The 9,969-nt window shown below is 39.8% G+C and overlaps 1 long non-coding RNA gene across 1 annotated transcript in view; it reads right to left on the bottom strand.

Moving 5' to 3' along the window:
• Positions 1-315: 315 nt before the first annotated feature.
• Positions 316-9,969, bottom strand: part of LOC309624434 — a 28,824-nt gene continuing 19,170 nt past the window's right edge. Inside the window, exon 2 of the long non-coding RNA XR_014241919.1 lies at positions 316-6,689. This is a non-coding gene — a long non-coding RNA (uncharacterized lncRNA). The remainder of the gene's footprint in view (positions 6,690-9,969) is intronic.

The raw sequence follows: 9,969 nt of genomic DNA on the forward strand, positions 1-9,969 counted from the left end.
TTTCTGTATCTGACTTCACTTAGCATGACAATCTCTAGATCCATACATGTTGCTGCAAATGGCATTATTTCATTCCTTTTTATGGCTGAGTAATATTCCATTGTGATATGTACCACATCTTCTTTACCCATTCACCTGTCGATGAACATTTAGGTTGCTCCCATGTCTTTGCTATGGTAAATAGTGCTGCAGTGAACATTGGGGTGCATGTATCTTTTCTAATTATGGTTTTCTCAGGATATATGCCCAAGAGTAGTTCTATTTTTAGTTTTTTAAGGAACCTCCATACTGTTCTCCATAGTGGCTGTACCAATTTACATTCCCACCAACAGTGTAGGAGGGTTCCCTTTTCTCCACATCCTCTCCAGTATTTATCGTTTGTAGATTTTTTGATGATGGCTATTCTGAGTGGTGTGAGGTAATACCTCATTGTAGTTTTGATTTGCATTTCTCTAATAATTAGTGATGTGAGCATCTTTTCATGTGCTTTTTTGCCATCCATATGTCTTCTTTGGAGAAATGTCTATTTAGGTCTCCACCCATTTTTTGATTGGATTGTTGCTTTTTTTTTGATATAGAGCTGCATGAACTGTTTGTATATTTTGGAGATTAATCCCTTGTAGGTCTCTTCATTTGCAAATATTTTCTCCCATTCTGTAGTTCGTCTTTTTCATTTTGGTTATGGTTTCCTTTGCTTTGCAAAAGCTTTTAAGTTTAATTAGGTCCCATTTGTTTAGTTTTGTTTTTATTTTCATTACTCTAGGAGGCGGATCAAAAAATATCTTGCTGCAATTTATGTCAAAGAATGTTCTGCCTATGTTTTCCTCTAAGAGTTTTATAGTATCCAGTCTTACATTTAGGTCTTTAATCCACTTTGAGTTTATTTTTGTTTCTAGCGTTAGAAAATGTTCTAATTTAATTCTTTTACATGTAGCTGTCCAGTTTTCCCAGCACCACTTATTGAAGAGGTCATCTTTTCTTTATTGTATATTCTTGCCTCCTTTGTCATTGATTAATTGACCATAGGTGCATGGGTTTATTTCTGGGCTTTCTGTCCTGTACCATTGAGCTATATTTCTGTTTTTGTGTCAGTACCATACTGCTTTGATGACTGTAGCTTTGTAGTGTAGTCTGAAGTCAGGGAGCCTGATTCCTCCAGCTCTGTTTCTCTTTCTCAATATTGCTTTGGTTATTTGGGGTGTTTTGTGTTTCTATACAAATTGTAAAATTTTTTGTTTTAATTCTGTGAAAAATGCTATTGGTAACTTGAGAGGGATTGCATTGAATCTGTAGATTGGATAGTATAGTCATTTTGACAATATTGATTCTTCCAATCCAAGAACATGGTATATCTTTCCATCTGTTTGTGTCATCTTCAGTTTCTTTCATCAGCTTCCTATAGTTTTCACAGTACACGTCTTTTGCCTCCTTAGGTAGGTTTATTCCTAGATATTTTATTCTTTTTGATGCGATGGTAAATTGGATTGTTTCTTTAATTTCTCTTTCTGATCTTTCATTGTTAATGCATAGGAATGCAACAGATTTCTGTGTATAAATTTTGTATCCTGCAACTTTACCGAATTTATTGATGAGCTCTAGTAGTTCTCTGGTAGCATCTTTAGGATTTTCTATGTATAGTATCATGTCATCTGCAAACAGTGACAGTTTTACTTCTTCTTTTCTGGTATGGATCCCTTTTATTTCTTTTTTCTTCTGTGATTTCCATGGCTAGGACTTCCAAGACTATGTTGAATAAAAGTGGCGAGAGTGGACATCCTTGACTTGTTCCTGATCTTAGAGGAAATGCTTTCAGCTTTTCACATTGAGAATGATGTTATCCGTGGGTCTGTCATATATGGCCTTTATTATGTTGAGGTAGGTTTCCTCTATGCCCATTTTCTGCAGTTTTTTCTCATAAATGGGTGTTGTTGAATTTTGTCAAAAGCTTTTTCTGCATCTATTGAGATGATCATATGGTTTTTATTCTTCAGTTTGTTAATATGGCATATCACACTAATTAATTTGTGGATATTCAAGAATCATTTCATCCCTGGGATAAATTCCACTTGATCATGGTGTACCATCCTTTTAATGTATTGTTGGATTTAGTTTGCTAGTACGTTGTTGAGGATTTTTGCATTTATGTTCATCAGTGATATTGGCCTGTAATTTTCTTTTTTGTGTGTTATCTTTTGGTATCAGGGTGATGGTGCCCTCATAGAATGAATTTGGTAGTGTTCCTTCCTCTGCAATTTTTGGAAGAGTTTCAGAAGGATAGGAGTTAACTCTTCTCTAATGTTCTCTAAACATTTGATAGACTTTGCCTTGTGAAGCCATCTGGTCCTGGACTTTTGTTTGTTGGAAGTTTTTAAATCATGTTTCAATTTCAGTACTTGTAATTGGTCTGTTCATATTTTCTATTTCTTCCTGATTCTTGGAAGGTCATATCTTTCTAAGAATTTGTCCATTTCTTCTTGGTTGTCCATTTTATTGGCATATATTGCCTTGTAGTAGTCTCTTACGATCCTTTGTATTTCTGAGATACCACTATTTTTTAATCTCAAATCCATCATTGATTGAAAGACTATTGAAGAGTTTCCTAAAAACAAGGCAATAAAAATCATTGTCATTGACTCTATCAAACCTTACATTTCTCCAAGGACTCACTTGTGTTATTTTATTTAACAGTAACCCTAATACCTTGTGAGATGGACACCATTTTCTTCATTATCCAGCTCAGGGAACAATGAGTGGGAGAAGTACAGTGACTTACCCAAGGTCACACAGCCAATTAGTGGCAGGGAAAGGTATACGGCTCTCCTGAAACCAAAGCCTGTTGTTTTCCTTAACATTGTACTATCCTGTCTCTCATTTTTAATGTAGCTCTTTTCTGTGGATTAAGATCCTGGACATTTTATAATTCAGATTCAGCAGACCTTTGAAGAATTCCTTTTGTTTGTTTGACACTGTACTAGACATCTCATGTGGGCCATGTCATTTGTCCCCACAGTATTCCTTTTGGGCACCTGTATCTTCATCTTACAGATTAGGAAACTGAGGCTCAGAAGAATGAAGTAACTTACCTCAGAGTGTGAGGAAAGGCTGAGTCCTGTGCCTCCAAAGCACAGCACACTGCATCTCTGGCAACGAGTGATGAGAGGTACTTCCTGCTTTTATACCACTCTCTCTGCCCTTCTCTGGAGAGCACACCCAAGTCCCTTGCCTAATAAAATTCGATGTCTTTTTTCTGGAATGGGAAAGGTAATGTTCTAGGAATGGAGGTTGATGTCAAGAGATTTAGCGTGACCAAGGACAAACTTTCTACTTCACAAATTTTCAAAGGGCTGGCATTCTGAGCAATGTCAGGTACACTAGTAGCCAAGCCTGTTCATGGTACTTCAAAAACACTCAAATTCTTGAGTCCCTCATGCATTCCTCTACAGTATATAATTGGTTAAAAGTCCCCACTCCTCTGGTAATAGCATTCTTGGAAAGTATGCTTTGAGTTCAGTTCTTCTGGGAAAGACATAACTTACTGAAGAGATATGGAGAAGAGTTGAAACCATAAATGTCGAGCTTACCCAGGAGAGTAAATATAAACCACTTGCATCTTTCAGGCTGAATTATAGCTTATCAAGCACACATTAAAACTTTAAGCCTTTTTTTCCTTAAGTAAGAATAAATCTAAGTTGACTATTCCAGCATATGTATTTGTTTTCCCTGCACTGTCTATAAACCATGTCCAAGGTGAGTATTCATAAGCCTGAGCGAAAACTAGACAAACAATTCTGAGAATAAGTGACAACTATAACAGTTCATGATAAGACAGTCACAACAAAGGAAACGCTACGCATTAAGTGATTTTTCTTGCAAATCCTTTATACATATGTCAGGCTGTGTGCTGGCAGAATGAAAGAGAATAAATCAAAGAGAATACCCGTGTGAGAAAGGGTTTTTAGGCAAATGCCGTCTTGCATGCATAAATCAAATAAATAGTGATTTAAAAAAAACCTAAAAGAACAGGATAGATTTCTATGGAATTTTACACAATGAAGTTACTTAGCAATTGCACAATTTATATTTATAGAACACTTTACAATTATTTGCTCATTAAATCTTATGACATTTCTGGCAAGTAGGTCCATACCATTAGTTTAATTTTATAGGCAAGGTAACTCAAGCAGGGAATTCTAAAGGAACTTTCTCAAGGTCGCACAGCCAGGTGTGAGCAGGAGTTACTTTGGAACTCTTGCTCCCACAATCTTGAGTTGCATTTCAGGGTAGGGCTTAAGCTGCCTCTTAGCTTTCTCCTTGATGAAGGACAGGTCGGGGGGCATACCTGGACATCTGGAGGTGGGTGGTAAAGGCAATGGCTCCTGTCAGTTAATCTAGCAGTGCCAGTGGTTGGTGTTGGTTTTAGCATTTCAGCTGGAATATGGCCCCATCAGCATGTCGATATATGTGTATACAACGAAAACACACATCTGCAATAGAGCCTAGTTTGAGTGGTTCATAATGGTTAAGTCTAAAGCTATAGTTTTTGGCCCTGGCTGCAATATTTGGGGGGCATTAAAAATAAACAAATGGGGGGGGGCTTCCCTGGTGGCACAGTGGTTGAGAATCTGCCTGCCAATGCAGGGGACACGGGTTCAAGCCCTGGTCTGGGAAGATCCCACATGCCGCGGAGCAACTAGGCCCGTGAGCCACAATTACTGAGCCTGCGCATCTGGAGCCTGTGCTCCGCAACAAGAGAGGCCCGCGCACCGCGATGAAGAGTGGCCCCCGTTTGCCGCAATTAGAGAAAGCCCTCGCACAGAAACGAAGACCCAACACAGCCATAAATAAATAAATAAAATTAAAAAAAAAATAAAAATAAAAAAATTAAAGTGAACTAAAATTAAAAATAAAATTTAAAAAAATAAAAATTAAAAAAATAAACAAATGCCCCAGGATCAGTTAAATCTGAATCTCTGAGATTGGGGCTTGGGCAAGGACATTTTCAAAGAGTGACCAGATTTTTTAACATGTGGCCAGAGTTGAGAACTACTGGTATAACGAATCCTCCAGATCTGTGGCACATGGTTGGCAGGTTGTTCACTGCATGAGGACACCTAATGGAGCGGCCAGTGAGGACTGAAATCCAGCTCACACAGAGTGTGCCCTAATTTGGAGGTGGCATTTGTTCTCAAAAAAGTCACCTTTTGTTTAATTCCCACAAAGGAAACCCTGAGTCATTCCTCTATTCTTGGATATGCATTGTTGCATATTCTACATATTTCGTTTTCAGCTTATTTTTCATGCATTCAGTAAAAATTACATTTAGCATCTACTGCATGCTGAGCACTTGGTATACTTAGGGATACAACAACAAAACCCACACAGTCCTGTTCCTATGGAGTCCACAGTCTGCTGGGGAAGACAAGTGACTGAACAGGGAGTTACACACATGGGAAGTGCTCCAACAGGCGTGAATACAGGAAGCTGGGGAGGACACTGGAAGGGCACTCCACCCAGACCTGGGGCACAGGGGTCCTCATGATAGAATAAGGAGGGAGTATAAAAGGGAGAGAGTAGCATTCAAGGCTGAGTGGAAACATGTGAAGAAACCTGGAATAAAGAGAGGCTGAGGATTACTGGGGAATTGGCAGGGGTTCAGCCCATCCACCCAGAAGATGGAGTGAAGAAAAGCTGGAGGAGGAGCTGGGGAGTGTGGTAAGTTCTCCCAATCTTCCAGCAGCTGGGTTGGCCACCAGCAAGCATCACTTGTGCTCTGCTCCTCAGTCCCACCTTCCTCTTTCCATCCTCTCTCCTTCCCTCCCATCTTCTTTTCATATACAGTCCTTTATTAGAGCAGAAAATACCTATACCACTGTACCCTACTTTCTGGAATCTCCAACTTCAAGCGCTGGAAAGAATCAAAAAGCTTGGAAGCAGGCAAAGGAACAAACAAGCGTGGGGACACAGATGTCACTGCTTCGCTCGGTGCCACCTGGCAAAAACTTGCAATTGGCGCAAATCCTTCCTTGCTCACCACTCTTTTTACTTGATATGCCTCGTCCTGAACTCACATTCAACATTACCATCCTAATCCCTGGGCTGGTGGGGGTGGTATGGAGTGGGGGGATGGGGTATTATAAATGAAACAAGCTTCGTCATGAGCTCATGAAATTACTGAAGCCGGGTGATGAGTACATGAGTATTTACTGTACTAGCTCCTCTATTTCTGATTATGTTTGAAATTTCCATTATAAAAAGGATAAAAACAAAAACAAACTTAAGATCTCTGCTGTTTCTTCTTTTGTTTTGCTTATCATTGCCTCTAGTGATGCTCTGTTTTTAAAAAAAAAAAACAACTCTGGTTTGATTTGATTCAGGTTCTATTTTTTACTTCATAATAGTTTGCCTTTATTTTATTCACAGGGCTGTTATAATGAGCCAAATTTCCTAATGCATAAAAATCATGATTCAGTGGATCAAAATTCACTTCATCCTCAAAAGCTTGGGTGTGCTTTGTATAATATACCCATCCACTCCCTTCCCATTCCCCCCTCATGATTCTGATAGATGGCCTACCTTCCCATCCTGCTGTGGCCATGGCAACTTTCAATATTCAGAGATTGTCAGGCTGACCCTCTGCTTCCATGCGCCCTGTGAAATCGGGAATGTTTCTCCACTTGCAGTTGGAAGGCCTGCAGTGGGAAAGGGGGAAAATGGACAGTCAGTCTGAGCAACTTCACCTCCCAATCCCATTTCCATATAGTAGCTGCAGCAACTGCACAGCAACTGTCCTATCTTCTAATGCATGAGACTGAACGCTTGTAAACTGGAATGAGACTTTCCACAGGCCTCCAAGCCATGAAATAAATCACTCACTTCGTTTCACAACGTTCTAGAGTAATAGTGTACATGTTTGGCATGAAACATGGCCTCCCCTGAACAGCCATGGTAGCTCTTCCACACATCTATGATACATGGGTATAATGCTGTGTTCTATGCTCTTCCCTACACCTGCTCCTCCCCATCGATGGAGCTCCCTAAGACCAGGGGCAGGACAATCTTTTTAAACTCCCAGGACCTAGTGTTCTATTTGACCCATGGTGGATGATCCACATGTGTTTGTTAAGTGAATGAATGTCCTAATCATACTGAGATGTAAGCCTATTTGATTTGGAAGGAATTTATTTGGAAGTACTGTATTTAGAAACAAAGTATATTCAAGTCTTCCAGCAGGCAAATGTGGCTATGTCAGGCTCGTCTTTTGATGGCTTCCCTTCCCATACACATGAACCGTGACTTGGCTTCCTAAGGCTGAGTCTGTCTGATTAGAACATAGTCATTCTGCCCCAACTCTACCTCTTCCAAAGAATGAAAAAGAAATAAAAATCAAACTTTTCATTTGTACTTTTATCAAGATTGAACAACCAGCTTATTGATGAAGGATTTATATTATTTCAACCAGTCTCTATAGCTTCTTACGGCTACAACCAAAGTCTTTCTGGCTCTTGTCTATTCCCAAAGGCCAATATCCCTCTGTGCTATGACCTCCAAGGGGCCCAAGGATGGAGTTAGGGTGAGTATATGGGAAGAACCTTCTATACAACAAGACAGTGCAGACTAAGTTTGCTCCACCCTCTCTTTGTTGTTTCCATCTCCAGGACATACAGGAAGTGGATGAAGATTTGCAGCTCCTTAGGGAGAAGCACCCCTAAGCTGCACCTTGAAGGAAAACAGAAGGGGGAGTCAGCAGGCTCTGGCCCACAGTGCTACTGAGAAGTTACTAGATTACACAGGCATCCAGCCATAAATTTGCTTCCACTAGCATAAATCACACAAATATGACACGACTGAACATGTGCTAGAGCCAAATGTGCATATTGTGATTCTTTTATCATCTCCTCAACCAAATCCGAAAACAGGAATTTCATAGTTCTGCCCTTCATTAGAAACCTGACTTTTAAAAAACTGGGCCTGATAGTGTAAGGAACCTCAAACAGCTGTAGCTAAAGCTCTCCTCTGCTCAACTGCCTCCCCTGCCAGATTTCAGTGCCCCCTGACCTCCTGCACGGTGGGACAAACTGCACCCACTCTGGCTTTGCCACACCTTGACTGCTCACTTGAGTTTACCTTACAGGTGAGGAAACTGAGACTTGTAGAAATTAAAACCACTTCCCTCACAGGATTGTTTGAGTATCCAATAAGCTCACTGATCAAAAGGCCCAGCGAGTGGCATGGCTGCTGTGCCGCAGGGGCTCAGCAAAGGCAAGGTGCCCATCCCCTGGATAAGCCCTTGCGGAGCCGCTGCTGCTCCTGCTTTCTGTGGGCATGTCTCTGCCTCTTCTCTGACTCCATCATTGTCCTGGCTGCCCCTCAAGGCCAGGACCCCTGTCTCCTCTCTGTCTCGTGGCACCCTCTCTCATTAGGCACTCAATAAATGTTGTTGACAGACTGGCTGACTGCCTGGCTGACTAAAGATGGCATCTTTCCACCAACGGCAAGTGTCCTTCGTTGCCTTTATTTATTGCTTAATGTCGAATGGTGTCCTCAGCATGATATAATTTTCCTGAAACACACATCAGAATTAATAAGAATTAAAGAAATCTAAATTGTTGGAGGGTATTGGCCCTAATTAGTATCATATCATTAGTAACAGAATTTGAGTAATGTCTTACAGGTGTAGAAATCTTTTGAGTTAAACATGTCAATTTAACCCTGATTTTTATCTAAATGTTCCCAATTTTTATGACATCATTTCTATGTACGTTAGAGAATTTTCAAGGAAATTTTCAAGAGAATAGGGAATTACTTCCTGTTACTTTAAGTTTGGGAGACAAAAATTAAGTAAGAAGCACATTTTATGCTGTTGAACAAATGATAAGAATAAACAAAACCATATTCCTTGAAGATCTCCCTTCTTTTCAACACATTGTTAGCAGGCCTTGGAATCAAAGTGAAAGCATCTTTGTCCCAAGCTACATTCATCACCATTCTTGCCTATATGATTTGCAAGAGGATGGGGGAAAACATTTAAGTTCAATCAGGTCCTAGGACAGCTTTTTCCTTAGTAAAACATTAAATAAAAGCATACATACAGACATATATATATACACACACCACACCAAGAACATAGTAAATCCAGTTTTATGAAGTTTATGAAATGGTTCTGAATTTTTTTAAAAATCCACCCATATGTCATTTCCCCTTGTCTGCCATTCTTTTAAAATCTCCATCACTGTTGCTTTCACAAACACTCCCCAAATGCTGTCAAATGGGTTATCACTGCCTTGCACTTTTGTTCTTTTGTTAATTTTGGATAAAGTCCTAGAGTGTAGCAATATTATTGAACTCATTTCTGCTTAGCTCTCAAGTTTCCATATCTCCTCTATTACCAAGTGGCAATGCACCCTATAGGCACAATAAATAAATAATACAGCACTGAAGCTATAACAAATCACAAAATACATTATTAAAAAATTAAGAAATAAATATCCTTCTCTTACTTAAATAGAGATTGATTTTATAATGTGGAATGCTGAGGAGAGCTGCTCTGAGATATATTAAAGCCTGGGGACATGCAGAATACAATGTAATGGGCATTGTGCTCCCTCAGCCAGAGGAAAAAACTCCTGCAAGTGAATGGATGTATTTGTGAAATGGAAGCTGATATTCTCTGTTTGTTCACAAGCCAAATATGATGCACTGCTCCCTTTTTCACATAAGGGGGGAAAGACCTGTAGGACACATCTGTCTTTCCTAAGCACAAACTGAGAGTCTAGATGAGAGTGATGAAGATAAATGCTTTCCTGGAACTGAAGTTGGTGAAGAACTATTCCTTTCCTTGGACTTTAAATCACAATTCCGGCTTCCAAAAAGATATTCTCGAACCAGGATTCTGCCAAGCTTCCTCCAAGGTGCTTTATTTAACAAGGAGAGGATATGGCATAGATCTCTCCACAAGGTGTACATTTCAAG

The sequence above is a fragment of the Balaenoptera borealis genome (assembly GCF_965194805.1).
Source record: "Balaenoptera borealis genome assembly, chromosome: 2".
NCBI classification, from domain to species: domain Eukaryota; kingdom Metazoa; phylum Chordata; class Mammalia; order Artiodactyla; family Balaenopteridae; genus Balaenoptera; species Balaenoptera borealis.